Source organism: Ambystoma mexicanum, chromosome 12, assembly GCF_040938575.1.
Source record: "Ambystoma mexicanum isolate Mex_15411 chromosome 12, UKY_AmexF1_1, whole genome shotgun sequence".
Lineage (NCBI taxonomy): Eukaryota > Metazoa > Chordata > Amphibia > Caudata > Ambystomatidae > Ambystoma > Ambystoma mexicanum.
The window spans coordinates 883,145,553-883,168,440 of NC_090936.1; positions in this window are offsets into that span (position 1 = coordinate 883,145,553).

The window sequence follows — 22,888 nt, forward strand, 5'->3', positions numbered from 1 at the left end:
TCCACCTGTATATTGTTGTGGGACACACATAGGGTGGCCAGGGCAGGCCTCACAAGTGTTAGTTACTGCTTTCATTTTGTGTGGTGCCTTCCTATTTGTGTTCGCCTGTGTGTTGTTGAGGCTATGCGTGCACGATGGTTGGTGAGGGGCATGTGAAAGTGGTAGGGGATTTCATTGAATGTGTTGTGTGCTTTAGTGTAAGCAACATACTGTTGTTTCCACTTGCTATGACTGTGTCAGTAGTGGGTGCAGTTGATTTTATGGCTATGGACACACACAGTTTGCCTCTCCCAGACACACATTCACAGGGTGTTGTTATGGGCAAGGGGGATTGGCCCCAATTCATCATTGAATGGCACCATGGATGTGGCTCCACTGTGTGTGCTCCATAGGGGCTAGTATTCATGTGAAGTAGGCTTGCACAAGCTGATTGCATGCATCCTCTCACTGTGCTCTTTGGCCGACCAAGGGCATGGGTGGTGCCTGTGGCTAAGGGTGATGTCCCTCCTGCATCTCCTGGTATGCCATGCCATGTGGCAACATTGTGCAGGACACAAGCTGCCACAATTATTTTGCATACTACTGGTGGGGCATATATCAATACCCTGCCAGAGTGGTCATGGGAGTGGAAACGTGACTTGAGCACCCCAAAACTTGTGGTCCACTATGCCACCAATGGTTATATGTGCTGCACTGTACTTTACTTCGGCTGGTGTGGAAGGATTCTTGAATGGCAGGAGCAGGAATGTTGAGAGTGGGTGGGCACTGCCCCCTGCTAATGTGAAAATGGTTGTTATTGGCATTGATTGCCATGGTCTGTTGCTCAGTGTGTCACATGACTGCATGCATGTGCGTGACAGTTGATACTCACCAATGAGCCAGGTTTTGCCAGAGGTTCCTGATGCCAGGGCCTGATAGAGTGGTTACTGGCAGTAAATGAAGCTGTCATGTGTGCTTCCAGGGAAATTGGCATTGGCTTGCATGGTGACTCTGTTTGCATCACAGATGACCTGCACATTGATGCAATGTTGAAGCCAATGCTTCCAGTTGCATTAAATGTGCTCCATCAATCGGGGTGGGAATAGCGCAACATGCGTGAAATCAATGGCTCTCAGTACCTGTGGAAAGTGTGCTACAGCATAAAACTCCTGGCACATGATGTGATGCAGCCCAATACCTGGTGTAGACACCGGGATTGTGTGGCCTGCAATGGCCCCAACAATAGCAGTGGTGTGCTGAAAGGATCCTGTGGCTATGAAATGCAGGGCTGTCAGCACCTTCCACCGGGGTGTCAGGGCATGGGAGCAGATGGTGGGTGATGAAGGGTCTTCCTAACACTCCCTGACCAGGTCTTGGGTGACATGGGGTGGGACCTGGACCTTGCATATAACTGGTCATCTGGCATCCCAAAGAGCATGATACATGGTAGGAAAATCCTGTCCCTTGCCATCCTCCTCCTCCTCCTCCTTCTATGGCTATTTACGATACCTCACAGTATACCTGCAACGTTTGAATGTTGTGCATTGCATGCTTTATACGCTTTGGTTCTTTTGCGCATTGTACTTTGCATTTTCTATCATGTGGCGGTAAGATCACAAGGTTTGCATGTGACTTTTCCTGCTGTGAAGTTGCACGTTGAAATCCATGAATTTGGTTAGGTTTGCGCTTGACTGGGTGTGCGATTTCTTTGCGTGGCGCGTCCCTTAACATGCCCACGTTATTCCTTGTTCTTCCTCACTTTGCGGCGAGAATGGGAAATATGTTCCAGCCCATATTTGTTTCTTTGCACAGGCCCGTGCCACACTTTGCACGGTGTGCCAGACAAAGCGCTTGACTGCACGCAAAATCATTAGGGACCCGCACAAAGTCTGATCTATGAATCGGTAAAAGGAGTTTTGCTCTCTGAAAAGTGTGCAAAGTCACTTTTCAGCACTCAAGCATTTTGGTGAATCAGTCCCTTTGTGTTTTTGAGAGCCCATTGTCTTGCTGTTTTTCTTAAATAAAAGTAGGCAAGTACGGAGACAAATTTTGGAAAAGGCAGAGGGACTGGTTTACAAAGGGACTGCACCACTGTAAAATGCTTTTGTAAATCAGGCCCAGTGAGTTGTTGTTCCTTGCCATTTAAGCTGAAGATGCAAGTGACTTTTTTTGGGATGTGCTAGATAAAAACATTTGACCTGCAAAAAATTGTGAAACATGCCAACATCCGGGACATGGTAAAAAACACTTAACATCCAATCCAATCATAAAAGTGTATCTAAATGGTTTACAATAAGAAAATATTAAACAAGTTAAACAATTGTCAGATCACATTAAACAAAAAAGGCATAATTTGGCAAATTTTAGAGCTCTGCTACATTTGGGATATTTCACAAGGACGGAGAATAACGGCTAGTTTCAAAAAACATATACTGGATAAGCAAAGAGTTTTTCCTTTTTAGTAGGAAGATGTTTACGCCTATTCATATATTCTTAACAATACAACTTTCATAAAGCATATTTTTCTACAAATCACCCGAATTAAATTAGTTATTTGTTTTGCCAGAAGCAATTTAATACCCACAGTTAACCCATGACCTTTCCAGCATTTTCTTTACTGGACGTTAATCACCTTTACGTGACAGGAATTAAGATACAGAGCAGCTTAACAGGTGTGACCAACACAGTACTTTTCTGACAGCTGTTTTTGCAGGCAAAAATTGTTGTTTTCAATTACAATAATCTGACAGAGCATGTGCCACTGGTAGGTCACCTACATGTATTATAATAATAATGTATTTCTTATATAGCGCTACACAACCATATGTCTCAGAGCACTGAAATTACAGGAGACATTATTATCCCACAGAGGTGTACTCAATGTATTTACCTGGGAAGGATGAAAGGCTGAGTGGACCCTGCTGGGATTCGAACCTGCCATAGCAGGCTGTACACAGATATCAGGGGTGAGCGCCTAGCTCACTGTGCTAACTGACCAGCTACAATACCAAAGATAGACCAAATCCAGAAATACTTTCTTTACCAATAGTTATTTCTCATAATGGTGGCTAGCAACACATCTATGAGCCAAAAACAATCAGACATTTATAACAGAAATAGCAACTAGCCATCATCGAAAGTGGAAAACAGTGAAAGAGTAGCAAGAGAGCCTGAAAGGAAAGTTACAGGGAAGGGTACTGGGAATATAAAACAAGGTAGAGAGTGGGGTTGTGGTGGGGTCAAGGCAAGGGGAAGGCATCAAAAGGAATTTGTAAGACACATGAAAAGGGCAATTTTCATCTAAAGATTTTTTTATTTATTAAAAAATAGTGTCTGTTCATTGTTTTATTTTTTAATTTTCGTCTTTTTAACTTCTCTTAAGAAAGAATGTCTACCTTTTTTGCATTTTTCATTTATCTCTGGTTATGACTGATATCTCAATATACATAGATGACATCTGCAAATGATTGATGTCTCATTATACGTAGATGACATATGCAAATGATTGATGTCTCAATATATATAGATGACATCTGCATACAGATCCGTGTGGCGTGACTGTGCTCTGAGAAAGTGGAGGAACACATGTCAGCCTTTTCATACCGAGTGATACAAAGAGGGCAGCCAAGTCAACATCCTCTAGCTTCACAATGTGAGGATGATATCCTGGCAAATTTCCTAAATGTGTTGCTAGCCAACATTCCCTGGCACCACTTATGCTGGCATGGGATGGAGCATGCTGCGTCAATCAACAGCATTTAGTAGAGCATTTTTGAGTCTGCACAAAAAAACATAATTTTTCATTATCAGTGTTTTGAGTTATGCGTGTGTACATGCATCGATAGGTAGGGTGGACTGCTGGCCCTCAGCCATTCTGCTCGGTCCTGGCTAACCTTACTCTAAATTAGTTCAGTTGGAGACAATTGAAAGCATTACAATTGATTAAGCACCATAGACGTATCCAAAACTCTTAAAAATTCAACACTTTGCTGAATTCATTCTTTACCACTTTAACAATAAAATAAGCATTGGCAAGGTAATTACGTTTTTCCTGTCAAGTGCAGCCCCAATTGCGATCAGGTGGCCCGGTACTATAATGCCATCATAGACTGGATAAAGTCACCGTAGGTTAGGTGTAGTCCCTCCAGTCCATGTGCTTCCGGCATATGTCAATTTCACTCTGAAATGCCAAAGGAATGTCAACACAAGCCTTCTACAGGCACCATATGTAATATGGAGTTTATAATGGAGCGTTTCCCCTTTACAATCCGTCTAAAAACTACAAGCATGACACTTTGTGCCAGGATAACTAATAACATTAACAGATCCTGTCCCATGTAACATTCAATATTGTATCGGTAAGGTACTCTCAGCACTCAGTTAAAAGAAAAAATCACCAATAAATATCACATTATGTCTAAATGACATTAATTACGTCCACATCATTACAAGTGATAGCAATCATCACACAGCATAACCTAAAACAGGCTGACACCTCACACAATAACATAGACCAAAACAAACACAGTGGAGCCTTTCACATATGTGTCTTTTTCTACTAGAATGACAGTAGAGGCAATTGCAACTAAGCTGCACACAAAATGCTCACCTTTCAGAAAATCACAATGCCAAAAACATACCAAAAGTCAGAATAATGACCAATTGCTTAGACGAATGTACTCAGACATACTTTGCCATCTACCACTATCCATGTCAATAGTCTTTGCTTCACTACATGTCACTGAAACAACACCTCTAATCCAAAACCTGCAGTCATAATAATAAATAATCATGGCGCCTGGAAACACTTTCTGCTGTAAAGGCACCATACAAATGCTCAACAAAAAAATCAAATAATAATAAAATATAGTACCCTGTAGCAACACCAAGAAATGACCTGCAGGGTTTACAAATCAAGAGCTTGTTTGCAATAAAAAGGTAAGTGCACGGGTATAAGAACGGAGTAATGTGGAAAAGTGCAAGTTTAGGGAAGAGTGAAATGTTGAAGGGTGAAAATATATGAACGAGTTTTTGATTTTTTATAGTTTTCTGCCTCATAGACCAGACCCAAATAGGTGCAGGAACGCTGTTCAGAATGTCATACATGTGGCTATTTAACAACACAGACATAACATTACATACATGAATTCTACCTTTGGCATATCAGGCTGTATAATGATCTCACGTCCTGATTTCCAAAGAGTTTTTCAAGGGGATTTTCCTATTGAAAACGTATTTGTGAATTCGGCCTTTAGACTCTAAACACCACTGGAATACATTATCCATACCACAGGGTAGGAGGTGGGTTGTAGGAGGGGAGGGTGCCCTAAGGGGGTGGGTAGAAGAAGGTAAGTACCAATCAGCCACAGAATGTCTGGGCAGTTCCAGGGGCCTTGGGAGGGTAGACTGAGATGTGATGGCATGCCAAGGAAGGTGGAGGAAGGAGGCATGCCATCACACAAGTGTGATATTGTCCTACTCTGAGTGAGTAGACCGTAAACCCTTGCGTTTGTTCAGTGATTGGTACTGAGCTCAGGGGTTGAAGATCAATGCCTTCTTCCGGCTGCGATATTGCCTTAGGTGTCCAGGGAATATCGTGTTGTAATGCCCAGTCTTTATCCGTAAACAATCCAGAAGCCCCACAGTCCGCTAAGGCTGTGGTATGAAAAGGAGGCATAGCCACAATGAGCAGAAAGAAAAGGGCCTAGAGGTTTGGTGTGGGATTGCTAGAGCTGCAAAGACTCTAGGCTTTCTTCTCTTAGCCAGTGGTTCCCTACTTCACCCGGGAATTCTTGTTTCCTGATCACTGAGGAGGAGCAATAGGGCACTCGCTTAACAGATGGGTGTTAAATGCACAATACATGCAGAGTCCTGGATTCCTTCAACATCTACTTTCATCCTCAGACATGGAACCTCTGGTTCTGTATTCTGGGTTCAGTCATCTGTAGGGTTGCTTCTGTGGGTTCTAAAATAAATATTATAACTCGTAAATAAAAAATAAAAAAAGAAATAGATCAGTCCTGTTTCTTCTGTGCCCTTCTCTCCTGCTTCCAGAAGCCGAGCTGCATAACCATAGAGGTTAGTTCCTGAAATGATGATGGTCTGGGAACCCTGGCTAGTTTGTCTTTCAATTCTTCACTGAGGCCTCAGCGAAAGAGAGCAAACTGTGTTTATCGCGTCCAACCAGTTTTAGAGGTGACTTGCTTGAACTTGTTTGTTCATGCAGTATGCCAGAGGCTATCGAAATCCAGACCTAAACAAATAGAGCCGGTCCATACTTCAACATAGACTGCACGTTATCATGAGACCTGGTGTCTACAGCTTTCCAGTGTCACAGCGTTGCTGAATGAACCTCACAGACAGTTCACGGTCACAAGCATCTTGTAAAAGTGATGGCTGTTGGGGACTCACTTCAAATTTAATTCCTTGCCAGAGCAACTTTCCAATGTATTTTTGAAAAACGGCCGTTCGAGGTACCTTGCACTTTCAATATTTAACAGCCCCTAAAGAAAACCCCATCAACCACATTGGGTATTGCAACATCCCGCAAAGTGTCATAGGAATCTCAATAACATCTATCAGTGTTGAATTTTTTATTTGTCTTTCTTTTTTTATTCGTGTATAAGGTTAATCAGAAAAACCTTTAGCATATACAAAATAAAAAGGACTTTCAAACACATATATAAAAATGACATCACATGCAATAAAACTTCCATAAATACTTCACATAAAAACATATTCCATAATGTAATAAGATTTTGTCGATTGTTACTAAAAAAAATTAAATTCATTATGATAAAAAAGAACATCAGGTTAAGCTGCAAAAATATTCACTGACCTCAAAGGATAGCCCATGTACTCATCCACATACCTTAGTTCTTAGTTTCAGGAAGGGATTCAAATAGACGTAAAGCCTCTTGTCAGATATAAAAGGCTTCAGCCGTTATCACAAGGGAATCTGCTCCATAAATACTACTTCATAATTGCTGCGTCTCAACACACTCTATCATTGGAAGTAAGTGCTGTATAACCCATCAAAAACACTTTTTTGTTTTGGGCAAGCAGTTAAGATTTGTCGGGTAGTCTCTACCGTTGAATTACATAGGCGACAAAGTCTATCCGTATATGGGATCCCAATCCAACTTCCAGTATGCTTCTGGGTCGGGAGAATATTAAACCGCATGTATGCAATACATCTCTGCTGCCTAGAACCCAACTTAGTAAGGTATGTGCATGGTAGGCGAGGGTGAAAGCCTTGGTTGCAATACAGTACATCATTGTTTGTTGTTGTGGAGATTAATCATATTATTATCTGCATCACGATTTTATTTTTATTTTTGTGAATCATCAGTGGGTTGGGGAGGTAAATCAGCTGTTCTATTGAAAGTCCTTAATTACTCAAATGATGTGTTACTGTAGCACAAAGTTCTTGCAGAAATTGGTTAGATTGTTCACAATGGCTTTGGTTAGCAAGTAAGCCCAATAACAATTCTGTTGACAGTTGGGGAGAATATAGAGAGAGTGACAATCTACAACGTTGTAAGAGCCATGAAGATCTCAGGGAGGATAGGCCAAGCACAAGTCTTCCTTAAAGCGTCCACTGGTACACATGAAGGTACGCTAAGTATAGAGTGAAGAAGCTTCCCCTCCAATTTCTCTAGCCACATCGTTCTAGACTCAGGGAGCACTGCTAGGCCATAAAGAATTCCTGGGACTATACTAGTCCTACAGACAGTAATGAGACCTTCAATATTATAACCTCCCTTGTTGCTAATGAACTTTGTTATGGCTAGCCATTTCTTAAACATTTCGGCATATTAATATCACTATAAAATTCACGTTGCAGACACGATTTGACCAGTACTCCAAAATACACATATTTCTCTACCAGTTCCTGTGGTTTTTGATTAATGTTCCAAGTGAAAGGGATTTATTTACTCTACCACCAAGAATTACTACTTTGGGTTTAGAGATAATCATTTTTAGATTCTTCTTCTTCGTGTAAAGTAGCAAAGCATCAATAGAATGTTGTAAACCAATTAGGGTGTAGTCAAGCAGGACTGGATCATCCGCCTAGCCAATTGTGGGGGCGGGTGGATTACGGACTGCTCCAATTGCAAGATGCACATCTGAAACATATAAATTAAAAAGCAGGGGTGCAAATACACACCCCTGCTTGCGGCCTATATTTGTGGGAATATGTTGCGTTACCAATCCTCCATGATTAATTCACACTATTACGGAGGTATCAGGATATAGTGCCTTAATGAAATATAACAACTTTGCATTGATTCCCCAATAACTCATTTTATTCCATAATCGAGGTCGAGAGACTGTATCAAATGCCTTGGTAAAATCTACAAAATAAAGATAAGGTTTCTTAGATCTAGGGCCTGAAGTCTCAGCCATAGCACAATGAAGAGCACATATGATGTTAATAGTGCCCTGGTCTTTACGAAATCCTCTTTAAAACTTATGACTCAATCCTTGCTGTTTTAGTAACATAGAGAAAAAAATCCTTTGACTAGTATCTAGCATGGCGAGGATCCTATAATTTGCGAGATCACTCTAGTTCCCTTTCTTGAGAACTGGCACTAAAATGGATTCCCTTAAGCTAGTTAGAATCACCACATTGGACAAGATGACCCAAAAAGTTTGCTCCAATATTGATGACCAGAAATTAGGATTCTCTTTAATAACAAAAGTAGTGATACCATCTGGGGCAGGTGCCCTTGAACTCTTAAGTCTTTAAACAATCTCCAAAATATCAGTAATCTCAAAGTTAAACTCCTCGCCCAACAGTGGATGATAGATTTCTATTTCAGAGGCCGTAAGCTCAATATCATAATATAGATCGGAGATCGTTGTTATCAAAACAGCCTCTGGTATTGAGTTATAGTCGCAGAGTGTATGTCCCACTGTGAACTTCCTAAGTAATGCCCACAATGTCTTATTGTCGTTACTGTTCAATAATTTACTTAGTAGCTTCCAATTAGCATTGGCAACTGAGTGTTTATAAGCTCCAATCTAATTTATAACAAGTGGATATACTTGCCAGTTGCCTCCCTCTGTCACCACTAGATATCAACAAATTATTTTTGACCAGTGCTCTGGACCGCTGATAAACCCTTTTTTCATGGTGTATATTGAAAGGACCCTTGTGATCACGATTCCCATTGCTTTCCCAGAATGCTCATCATCCCTTTAAGATCACAGTTATTGAGCTCCAACCACTGCTCAAGAGACAAGCAATTACCACTAATGTACAAGGTTATGTTATGTTATGTTATGTTATCGGAACTTATTTAGCGCTCGGTCACCCAAAGGTATCATGATGCTGGAGGAGGAGAGGAGAACAAAAGATCAACTGCATTCAAATGTTACTGGAACAAATATGTTTTTAGCACTTTCCTAAAGACCAAATGATTTGAAAAAATGTTCAGAGTTGACGGAAGAGTATTCCATCGTCGAGCTAAGGCAACTGAGAAAGCTTGGTCTCCAATGCGGGAACGGCGGAAAGACGGAATAACAAGTAGACCCACAGCAGAAGATTGTAATGGCCGCGTAGGAAGATAGCGAGTAAACTTGTTTGCGAAGATATTCAGCCCCTTCATAATGCAGAACACGATGTACCAAGCAGAGGGCCTTGAAAACAATGCGCTGAGTGACTGGCAGCCAATGTAAAGAGCGCAACACTGGCGAAATGTGGGCCCCATAAGGGGAGCCATTAGCCACCCGAGCAGCCGTGTTCTGTAGGTGCTGACGCCACTGGACTAGGGCCTTAGGCTGGGCCAGATATAATAAGTTGCAATAGTCTAAGCGACTAAGTACCAAGGCTGCAACAACGGGGGCGTTGTCACTCTTTTGTCGTTAGCTTTGGTCCAAATAACACAGTTTCCCAGGGAATTAACCATGACTTTAGATCAACAAAATTCAATTTAGGGAGATTATGTAAAAATTGCAACAACTTGAGAATAGCCTGATCTCTGCATGACATATATCCAAACTACTAAATCGCAACCATATCTCAACATCAATCAGAACATAATCTAGGCAGGAAGAAGCTCGGCCATTGGACCAGGTAGGACAGAGCATGTTAGTTGCTTGCCCTTCTGTTTCAAACATAACAGGTCATCTGGACTTCTGAGCGGGCCCCAGTTTGAATCTCTTTCCGTCTGCCTAGTATTCTCTCCTTGATACATATCGCACAAATCAACCTCAATTTGAGTTGATTTGTGTGAGGGTTGAAATTACACTCTACAGATCATAATTCTAAAATCTAGATTTATGTGTTTAGTCATTTATGTATTTGGTTTTTTGGTGCTAGGTTCACATTGGGTGGTTATGTGCTCATTTTTTAACCGTCAATTGGTAACATTCTACTATTTGGTATTGTTGACATATGTCTATAACAATTAGGTTTTTGTCAGTTGATGTGTATTTTTCAAGTTTTTATCAAAATAATGTTTTAAATCAGAACAAAATGTTTAGTAATCTAATATATACGTGTCCAAAGGTATATTTGTTTTTCCTAGTGCACCTTCAAAAGAAAGGGCAGGTCATGGTGGGAGCTATATATTTACTAGGGTCATACATCCATGCTATCTTACGTAGACCACTACATCACAAGAGCCTTGAGTAATGTCCAGTAGGATCCCTAGGGCTGAATAAAATAAATCAGGTCAGTTGAACATCTCCCTGAAGGCCTTCACAAATTCCACATGATCGCGCATCAGGGGGTGGGGGGGTCAGTCCACTGTTACCAGAGCCATGGCCCAAGCTAGAGCATTCTTGGAAAGATTGGAACCAATGAAACCAGTCTGGACTCAGTCAGATGAAATGGATTGCCGATGGAAAGAAAAGTGCATGGTGCAGCCATTAAGGAACTCATGTAAATATTTTGCAGGGCTATTTGTGGTAGCACGTTCAATCTCAAATGTTTGGCTTTCAGTGCTTGTACCTCTGTGGACAAGGTTTGGATTGCATTTAGTAGATCCTGTATCTGCGCCATTGGAGCAGACAGTGTGGGCATCGCAAAGTGTTGGGCGTCAGTTAAGTAGGTAAACTTGACCTTTCACTTGACACGTGTAGTGACTAAGGCACGCTTTCGTGCAGTCACATGTTGTGGTTTCAGTGTCGCTTCCTGCTCGCCAGTTATGTTGACTCCTAAACTGACTCTGTGTGTATTCATTGCATGCATGTTCTAGTAGGGTCTGGCCTCCCTGGTGCCCCTAACAACTGGCAATGCGGGTCATGACATACCTGCATGTGTGCCGGTCTCCACGGTGCACACTCTTGCCTGTCTCCCTGTCCCTTCCCGGCACGCCTGTGGTGCCTCTTCATGGAGGGGCCCTTTGCCAACCAGTGAGGGGTTAAAACAAAAAAAAAGTAAAGAAGAACAGAGCGCGATGTACGAGGATGCACTCATCTGGCCGGACAGGCCATGAGAAGCAGACCAGCCCCTAGAGGCCGTGTCGTGCCTGCCCACGCTCCGGCCTGGAGGTTCCCCTCCACGGTGGAGCACACGTGGAGGACGTGAGGTATAGGACGCCAGCGGTCGGCTGGCGAAGCAGAGGAGCTGCATCCAACAATCCGCCAGCAGTCCCTGGTGCCCCTATCTGGGAGAGTATTTTGACAGTGACATGCAAGTCATCAGAAGAGGGAAAGAGGTTCTCGGATTGCGCCTACAGCAGGGTGCTCATAGTATCGAGGTACAGCCTGCAGGGGGCCCATACGATTTCACAGTCCTGGCTGCGGCTCTCCATTTCAGAGTGCTTGTGCGGCAGGATTGGGAAGGGGGCTCTAGGCAGAAGGACCACAGGGATCAGTGAGCACAAGGCCCCATACTTCAGCCTCTTCCATGGCAGTCTCCAATAGGGGAAAGGCCTATACACATCAGAGAGGCACAGCACCATCAGAGGAGGCCAGCATCAGTGCCCATCAGCTATCTGGGTCATCCACAGGGGTCTAGCATTATTGGCCATTGGTGTGGGGCAGCACCCCAAATACACAGTGACCTTTTCTGCCATGGCCCACAGGAGGATGCTTGTGTGGAAAGGTCACAAAAGATCCTAAAGGATCACACTTGCACTCTAAGAACACCTGCCGCGACCGTCATGATGCAGGGCTCCATGTTTGCCAGCAGTGGCGGGTGGCCCGATGCCCAAGTGGCCGAGCCCACAACACCAGGATGCCCCAACTTCCTAACGCCCAAGCCCAAGGGGCACAATATTGTCTAAAGGCACATTGTTCCGCCGCCATCCGGTGCCAGAATTCGATATGTCGGGCAAACCCAGCGACCTTATGCCCAAGTTGGACACATTGGCTGAAGAGGTTAGATATGTTTTTTGCAGTGGCTGAAATAACCGATAATGCCAAAACTAAGACATTCCTGCTACTCTATGCTGGAAGCGAGGTGAGTGCTGCTGCCGGGTGATGGTTCACACTGAGTTGCGGGGACAGCACTGTACAACTACTTTGACCCAGGCTGCAAGTGGAGGAAGTGCACACCATCAGGACACCAAGCAAGAAGGCTGCACCGGTGACAAGTGCCGGAGGTGGAGCCATGCAAAGGAAGGGCAAGGATGAGTCACCCCAGAGACTGTGAATTAGGTGGAGGGGGGTTGCTGCATGTAGGACCATGTCCTGTGGTGGGACGACTGCGTGGAAGGTGCCACAAAGCAGGACATAACTCCAACTTCTGCAAGGCTTCCTGGGCATCAATTACCGGGGCCAGCAAACTGCAGCTATGGTGAAATAGGCGGACTGATTTAGCAGCCAACATGCCGCTCATTGTGGAGGCCAACTAGCCGGGGGAGGATGCAGGAGAGTGCACTCATGAAGACAGAATGGTAGGCCTAATCGAGTAAGGCTATTATATCGTAGACGTGTTCTTCCTGTCACAGCAGAAGCCGGCACCACCCGCAAGTGACTCTAGGGTGGCAAAGGGGAAAAGACAAAAGAAGAGGGCAAAGAAGGCCCATGCTCGCCAGCTCAGAAGTGCGAGTGGCCAGTGCTAAAAGCTCTGGAACTGTTAAGTGCAGGCATTGCCAAAGCTTTTGTTAGTGTGTGTGGCTCTGGAACTGAGGATTGTTGCTGTTACCAGAGTGTATGTTAATATTTGTGCTCCTACCCTTGGCATGGGATGTTGTGACTAAGGCACGCTTTCGTGCAGTCACAAGTTGTGGTTTCAGCGGTCACAGCACGTCGCTAACTAGGACGGCTGTGATCACGTGTGGTGCTTCAAAAAAAAGGGGTGAGCGGCTTTCCGCTCGCCAGTTATGTTGACTCCTAAACTGACTCTGTGTGTATTTATTGCATGCCTGTTTGAATAGGGCCCGCCTCCCCAGAGCCCCAAGCACCATCTTACTTTGGTTAGGATGTCTTGAGAAGAGGTACGCCTGATACTAAGTCACCCTGGTTTGCTAGCTGCTAATACTAGAACTCAGGGTGACCCTGATCAAGAAGTCCACAAGAGGAATGAAGTTTGAGCTGAAAAATCCCTCTTGTAGTCCAGGAGGTAGGTATATGGTCTACAGAGATGTCCAGGTCTGGAATTGCAGGGTAGAAGTGAGAAGGTGCTCCTCGAGGACCGAGGAGCAAAACTCCAAAAGAAAACAAAAAGAGGATCAGGAAGGAGGAACTATTTCCAAAAGACAACAAGAATGGAGAATAGGGACAGGAAGGGCACAAGGAGGGATGAAAATCGTGGAAAAACAGAGCGTCTGGCAACGGGAAAATGAGCAGAGATGCGATGCGCTGAGCTCTGTTCGGCAGCTCCAGATTACGCAACAGAGCAGTTGACAGGCACCATTTCGGAAACAACTAGACTGCTCGTGCAGATGTAGCTGTGCGACGCAGCACAACATGGTGGTGCCGTGCATATCTCCAGCATTCCCAGAGGGACCATTGCAGCATGGCAAGGTGGACGTGGCGTGGCGGTGGAGTGGTTCTGACAGATATACTAAAGGGATCTGTTGGATACATCATGTACTGGGATTTTAGCTCAGGAAACATTGAGCTAGGGTGGACGTATTTAAAGAAAAACTGAACTTTAAATATTTTAGGCAAGATTTGATCTGCAACAAAGTAGGCAGATGTTCGTGAAAAGTGTGCGGCAGTTTATGTATGGAGAGAACTTTGCCACTGAGAGCTAGACAGGCCTACAAATCACTCTGCACCTTCAGTGGCATTTTGCAGGCGCAAGTCAAGTTAGACAACAGCTATCATGACAATACACCTTCTTGCACATAATGCCTGAGGATAAATAACTAGGTAATGCCTAAAATTGCCTAAATCTAAATTCTAAAATGTCATTTGGAAAATGCAGCTTCAGCATAACCATATATCAAAGCATCATTTGTGCTCTGAACCCCCAAAGGCATCTAGAGCGTTATAAGAATTAAAATAAATCAATAAATCATAAGTTTAAAAGTGTAAGCTCGAGAACAATTATTCAATATTGTTTATTAGCAGAGTTTCATTTTCTTTGGTAACACTTTTACATTCTGCTTATTCCCTGGCATTACCAACACAAAAAGCAAAATCAAAATCCTGTTATATATACCTTTTAGTAAAATGTCTATTGTCTGCCATTGTCTGAGCCTTCAAGAAATGGAAAAAGAAATGCAAAATTGTTCCACTGTAAAGAAATTAAAATGTTATTTATACACTTTCAGATTTAAAATTTCCAAACAACACACTGCCGTAGATATATGAAAAACTATACATTACCTTTTAAACATTGATTGTTATCTTGCACATTCCGAGTCACTTAATGCAGGAGTGGGAGCAGGGCCATTTTAATTGTTGAATCCCGGGGCACAGATGCCTTTGATGGCTGCATGAAAAAGCTACCCAAACCCTAGCATAGACGGAGAACTCTTATTAGCAGAATGTAAAAGTGCTCATGCATGCAGACGAATTGGAAGCAATGGGAAAGGAGCACATACCAGGGAATAGAAGAGATAGTGGATGAATCACCTTTAGGGGTTGACAACCCATCATTTGTAGAGAATTGCAATTTTGACAGGTTAGGCACCACAAGATTAAATTAATTCCCCTTGATCACACATGTTGGTTGTGAGGTAAATGCCGGGATATGAGCCAATCTGCAATTTCTGCACTTGACACATTGTTTCCCTGTTCTTATCAAAGAGCAAGGTATAATTATTTGTGGATAATTGACTTTCATTAACTAAAATAATACACATTTTTTGTCGAATTGACTTGGAAAGTACACAAATCACATAATAACTTGACTTGACAATATTTTAAAACAAAAGTTTATGGAAGCATGTTATCCCAGAGGGGAATAATTCCAACTCCATGTTCTCCATCATCAAGGTAAGTATACAGGTACTAGAATATCAATTACTGTGAGCTCCAAAGATTTACTCTGGGATTTTCTATTGCATTATAAAGCTTTAAATATACCCAACACACAGACCTGTTTACTGCTATTTATGATGTGTAGAAATAGCTTTGAAGTTGTATAAGAAAGCAACCAATTTCTTGTGCTATATAAGCACACATGACCATATTCTCACCAGAGGCCAGGGACATTTGGTGATCTCTCTTCTGTATATAGCCCCTTCACTCAAAAAGCCTCAGTGATCGAAATTAAGAATGGATAAGCAGGAGCTAAAATCAGCTGCTGGGTGTCCACCATTAACCAGGGAACAGGAGCTAATACAAGGTAACAAGGAGCTAGTACATAGCATTCCGCAAATGTAACTTCCATATAAGATGCAAACATATAACTTTGTCCATTATTTATGACAGTATATCCTTTAAATGTCTTATAGATGTGTCCTAATGTGTATGTCTAGACAGTCTGAAACGCACAGAAAAAATTGCATAGGTGTGTTTATTTGGCATCAATTGGCCTGGAGAGCCAATCATACCTTCTGATATCTGTTGTTAAGCTAACCAGGTTCTTAAAGGCTACAAGCAAGAGTTTAATAGCGCCCAACTGCCCTCAATTTTGAACCCTGCAGCCTTCATAAAAAAGATCAGGAAATAGGCTAAACAATGGCACCAGTGTGGGAGAAGGCAAGCCTTTTTTCCTTCTCACATACTTGTTCATTTTTATAGCTAGTCGTATCTAATGAGGTACATTGCTTTGTAGCGTTGCAGGTATTACTATCACAAAAGTATATATGCATGCAAGTTTATCAACCTCAGATATTGAAAAGGCTGAGTCTATCTTGCTGGAATTTGGTACTTTGATCTGGCACATGAATGCAAATCTCTGAAATGAGTGTTAAAAACACTAAGGAATCTTCTGAAAAATCGTGGCATTCAAATATAACAATATGCAGTTCAACTTGCAGGACTGCACATGATGAATATATTTCTCACAGAAGAGTGAGAGTGCTGCAGGAGCTATAATGAATGGGCAAACTGAGACAGATTTTCAAAATTGAGTGCAAATGAAAAAAGTGCAGAGCATGCGCTTTTTTCATTTGTGGTAATTTCAGAAATGTACAGGTCACCTTCTTCTCATAGGTGACTTGCACATTTCAGGGGTGACTGAACAGTGGTGCAAAGATGCTCTGCCCTGCCCTCTTATATTCATCTGTGTCAGGAACGTTCTCCCAATATTAATTTATTACAGCAGCCCAGCACCCACGTGGGTGTTTAGAACGTTTATCATGTTGATAGGCCCTCATTCTATTGAAACATGGTAAAAAATGCATTTGTAGTGTAGAGAAGCCCACCAACGCTCACACCAGAAAAAATACAACCCACTTGGGAAAAAAAAACAGCACACCTCTTGCAAGGAAAACAAAGTTTTATTTCCAAAAAAATAGAAATGCACCAGCAAAGATATCTGCCGTCATGGAACGTTCTGCTAGAATCAGCACAAACAACACTTTATGAAGGCAGACAGCATCATCAGTGATGTAACTTACATACAGTGCAAACCCGCGTGGTTGGTTGGTCGAGACCCTATGCATAGGATACCGGCTCCACAAGGGATATCAGGCAATTGGTCCCAGCCCCTTCTGTCCTTCTTCTTCAATGTGGGTTCCTGCTTAAGCGTCATTGAATGTGAAGCTGCAACCGATTGGCAATTATTTGAAGGAAAACAATACAGGCTCTATCACTAACCTGATGTGAACCTGATACTGTAGACATGGGCTAAGAGGATACTTCAAGGCCATTGCTTCGAACAAATTATAGCTCAATTCCAGACACGTGTGCACCCAACCAAAGTTCCCCACCGTTGTTTTAGCTATGTTGTTTATCCCTCCCGGCACTTCGCAGCACAAATCACGCAGCCTATTATGAAGGCAACTGATCCCTTTTTTCAGACCTTTTCTGATCGATTCAGGGTATAACAGTTTTAAGGTTAGTGGTCTATATCTAGTTGGTTATCTTGGAATGTCGGGGGTCTTGGGACTGGGGGTTTCGAGTGCTATTATTTAGAACTGGGATAAGGAAGGTCAGAGGCTCATGCCCTCCTTCTCATGGGATTGCTTTTCTCAGTGAGTTCTCAACCCCCTCGTGGCCTTGCTAGGCACATTCCTTCTGGGATACGAAATCTTGGCAACATGAGACGACAAAGGTTCTATGAATCTCTGCAGTTCTGGTCTTCCCCACCAGTGCCCAACCTACAATCTATTCCTGCATGCATACCCTCTATTTCAATGTGTATGACACAGGCCTGTGGCCCTGGCTTCAGTGATTCCAATATGGCTGCTACTATTTAAGATGGCGTTTCGATTCCCCATGTATTACTAGAGAAAAATGCGCACCCCCCTCCACTCATCCCCTTAACCTCCCTTAGCCCTTACTGCCCTTTCCCGGACCTCTGTTTCATATGCAAGTGCTGGGGGGTCTGTGCTGAGGTCCAGGACGATTGTCCCTCCTTCCCAACATTCCCCTCTTTTGTTATACTACATTACATTAATAAACTCCCACGCCAACCCCTTTTCCTTTTTGCCCCTTTTTCCCTCTCCAATCTCTCAGCTTCCAAATATGAAGGTGACCCTTCCTTGCTTACCCATGCCCTACATACAGACTGTAAACCTTCTCCCGTCTGTGCCTATTGCTCAGGAGTGCATGGCATATATATACATCCTCCATCCCCTACTAAGTCTACGCAGTGCTCTGTGTAGTGCGCAGGATCAGGTGGGGGAACTGTGGTGGTGCCTGGCGGGTGAAGACGTTGCTCTATGGTAACCATGCATGGCTTATATGGATCATAAGTCTCAACTGTGCTATCTTTTGTACCACAAGGTGCCCCTTGTACCCCAATTGAAACCACCATCATTGTCCTGCTAGGCACGGCTTTGGCACAACACCGGAGTCCCTGCTGGCGGGTGCAGATTATCACCAACATGAATACGATCATGGGAACCGACATGGTCATGATCGCCCCAATCCAAATCCACCTTGAAGCACTCGTTTTGTATCTTATCTCTTCATAAATAAACAATACAATACAATACAATCCAGGACAGTGCCCAAGAAAAAAGTTTGTCGAACCAATCAGTCTGCTGTATGCTTGCTTCTGTTTGCACATGTGTGCCAAGAATGTGTAGGGCCCCTATTATATTGGGAAGGGTCCAGTTTTGTGCATTGTTAGGAGATACGTAGGTACAGCATGAATCACCAACCTTTTTGCAGACTCCTCCCTTCATGGCAGTGAGGATTTCCATCTTGATCACGTTGAGGCATTGCTCATGTGTCATTGGCCAGCTGTATCAATTCCCACCGCAAGATCTGGATTCACTTGGCATTTGTAGCGGTCTGCACCCCCGGTAGCAACAGTGAGGCAAAAAATGTCTCTTCTTTGCTTTACATCCGGTACTGATCTGGTATTTCCTTTAGTAATTGTGAGGAATCTTGTGATAGGTAATTCGATCTTTTCCTCCACAAATTTTCTCTTTTTTCATTTTCTGGCAGGATGTGACCAGAAGTGCTGAGTTCAGCAAAGCCAGCAAGCAAGTGCCCCTCCATGATGGCGGGAGTTGAATAAATGCCTGCTCGCCACACACCTAGTAGTTCTTCATAACGGCAGCTGTCCCCTTTTTTGAGATCTGGGATGTACAATGTTTTGTTGCACCTATTATTGACCCCCACGGGGAGACTCCCTTGATTGTAAAAACACAGTTCGTATTCGTGCTGCTTTTGTACTTTTTCAGGTTTCTCCACTGTCTCGATTCATGTGAGTTTTGCCACTTGCTCATTCCAGTACCTGCCGCACACACCGTTCACTGTATCTATTACTTCTTCTCCGAACCCTACTAGTCCTCCTGCCATACAGCTCAATGTTGTTTCTTGCCATCTGTTTGCCACAACCTTGACACCAAGTCCTCGGTATTGGTCTAATTTGTCTCTCAAGACGTTTTTATCCATTAGAAAAGAAAGTGCCATTCACAAGTATGTGAGAGACACATTAGGAAATAATGATAACATGAGCATATTTGTAGCACTCCTTGTCGGTTGCTGGTTGACAACAGTATTCTTCAGAGATGTATAAAATGTTGTATCCTGAAATGCTGCCGCAGTGCTATTTGTGTTAGTTGTATTTACAATTGCAGTTGTAGCATTGACATATGATAGATATCCCACAGGGCCCTTAGTAAATTATCCCTTATCACTAGTTGCATTTCCCATCGCCCCTATTTATATTTCTACTCCATATACAACTACATCCTAAATATATACCTAATCCACACGTAGAAATAGCAAATATACTAGCTACCCAATGCATTAAACATAAGTAAGTTACAAGAGTACTTTGCTGAAAATTAAACCGCTTGTTATCAATGGAGTAATCAGAACCATGAACATCCATTGTAAGGTAAACAAATAAAGATGAAAGAAACAGAGGAGACAACAACAGAGAGAGAGAGAGAGAGAGAGAGAGAGAGGGAGAGAGCGCTCAGTGGAAAGAATGCATGGCAGCATTTTTATTTATAATAGAGAGGTGTATTTGTTGTGGTATATATATATTTCTTTTGTTTGGAAGTTAAAAATCTGTCAATCTGCAGTTGACTAGTAATTCATAGTATTTCCAGCTGGAAACGGGGTATTATTTGGTGGGCACTTAACACGTTTCATTCAGTACTTCATGGATTTTGGAAGGTGTGGTCTGGGGTGCTTTGCGAACATCAGATAAATGCACCCAGTACCATAAATCACAGACTTTTACTGCAAGATGGGTAGCATAGGCCACCTCAAAAGAGCCATTATATCTGGGTTCGTTCCACAACATTTTTAATGAAAATGTGGTTCCCAGAAAAAAGCTGAGGAGGAAGCGTTGTGGATGGAGAATCAGATGCAGTGCTGATTGTTTCTTCAGTCCTCAGCAGCACAATCTGAACGGACGCAGTCCTGTGAACATCAGATGCTCTTCTGATTGGAGAGAGAGGTGTGTGCATACGGTGCCCTTTTAGCACCTCGTGGGGTGATAAATGGTGAACCCTTACAGGGCTGCTTGCGCATACTGAAGAGAGCGAGAGGCAAGCAGTGCACCCAATTCTTTTTCAGGGAGGTGCAAAGCTTGTAAGGTTTTTTCTTGACAGTTGATCTTCTCAACAACGCTCTTGGCCTGGGGTGGTAAATTGATGTTTGATGCCCTATAATGCAGTAGTTTTCTTATAAAATATAATTGAAAAAATGTGTGACGTAGTCTTACCTTAAAACTTTGCACATGCCCCATCAAGGAAAAACCTTTCTCACTACAAATGTGGCCGCACATTTAGCATCAGGGTGTGCACACGGACCAACCTCCACCCACCATGAGAAGGGACACACAACCAGTATCAAATAGAGGGACCCACTTTCCCCCATGTCAGTGTTGTCTATATGCAACTCACGGAATGGCTCAGGGGGGCGGGGCAGCATACCTGAGATAGTTTGTAAAGTAGGACAGGTACTATTGCTCTAACATGTGGTACAGTTGATGCTCACTTTAGTAATTGCCTCCTGCAGATTGGGGAAAAACCAGTCCTCCTGTATATCTGCAGCAATTTGTTGTTTGGACACATGGGAAGGGTGATGCAGTTGGTCAGACATGACCACCAGCAACTTGTTTGGCATAACTGTGTTGCCCGATGTTTCTTGGTGCCACAATAAATCTGTTGGAGACTGCTTGCATCTTCTTTTTAGCCTCTTTTCTCTTCCTGTGGGGCTCGTCCCCGCTATTTGATTAGTTGGGTAATCGGTAGGGAATTGCAGGTGTCTGACAATTGCTCCCTGCTCTGCGCTAACACTGGGTACTCAGAGACACTCGGCACTGGCAAATACGCTGCTTGCTTGGCTGCCGCATCCGCTTCAGCATTGCCGAGTGAAACCTCATCTGTATTGTTAGTATGGGTGGTGCATTTCACCACTGTTGTGAAGGATGGCTGAGATAAAGCATCAATTAGTGTGTCTAACAATGCTGCATGTTGTACCGGGGACCCGTCAACTCTCCTAAACCCCCTCCTCTACCACCGGATCAGGCCTGTGAGCACCGTAGTGGTGACGTAAACTGAATCAGAATAGATGCTGACACAGCACACTTGAGAGCTAAAAGGGTCTTAATGAGTGCTATAAATTCTGCTGCTTTGGCCAAATAGTGTGTAGGTAATCTTTTCTGCACCAATACCTCACATACTCTGTCCACCAGGTGTAATACTGCCGCCTCAGTTTGCCTCAAACCAGAACTCTGGTCATTAGCTGCTGACCCCTCACTGAAAAACATTTCCCCCTTAAAGAGGGCTATCCCTTGCCTTCAGTATGTCATCTTCCTCCCCCTCAAAGGACACACTGTCATGTGCTACCAGATCTTCCTTGGTGCACTGTTCTGTTAAGAAGTTGGCAGGATTTACAGTTTTACCCCTCACAATATGAATGTTTTGGGCTGGGCAGGATGATTTCATATGCAGACACCTGCTGCGTTGCCAGGGTAGATTTGGAGCACTCTAAAAGGGTGAACACTGCGTGCTCGACGTACAGTGTTACAGAGCACCCCATAACAATTGTGGAGCTTTTCTCTATTGAGAATGAAGCTGCAGCAAGTGCCTATTTGCATGGGAAATAGCCCTGGATTACAGAATCTAGCATTCTGCTGTTATAGACCAATGGCTTGTGGCCCATCTTGCTTTTGTGTATCAGAACTGCATTCATCAATTGGCCATTTGAATGGGAAAAGAGATAGAACCTTTGTGTAATCAGGGGTGGCCAGCACTGGGGCCATGGAGATCACTTCTGTCAGAGCATCGAAATTGGTGCGCATGTCCTCCGTCCATGCAATTTTGTGGTTATTCTGTTGGGCTTCTTTGAGGTCCTGAAGCAGGGGCCTGGTGTATGCTGCATAGTCTAGGATCCACAAGCTACAGTAATTACTCAACCCGAAAAAATGTTGCATCTCTTTGACAGTCTTGGAATGTGTGGTGCTGCACACTGAAGCAGTGCAATCAGGTATAATTCTCTTTCAATGCACAGTTATTTGCCGGCCCAAATAGGGCACTTCCTGGAGGCAGTATTGCAGCTCTGCCTTATCTACCTTGTACTGCTTGTGCGCCAGTAGCTGTAGAAGGGTGATGGAATCCTTCCTGCACTGCTGTTCACTGTCACTACAGACCTGCAAATCGTCAACGTACTGAATGATGGTACTGGGCACTTGGATGTTCTCTAAGGCAGCGTCTAGTATCCTGTTGAAGATGCTAGGGGGCTCACAGTAACCCTGAGTCAATCTTGTGTGCTCGAAACGCATTCCCCATGTGTAAACGCAGTGAGGTGCTGCGAATCGTGTTTCAGGGGTATGGAGAAGAGGGCATTTTTTAAGATCAACCACAGTGAAGTGGGATGCCTCCTTAGGGATGCTGCATAGTATCATTGCAGGAACTACTGGAAATTCTGTATGGACAATGTCGTTTAGAGGATGAAGGTCCTGAAACCTCTTTTG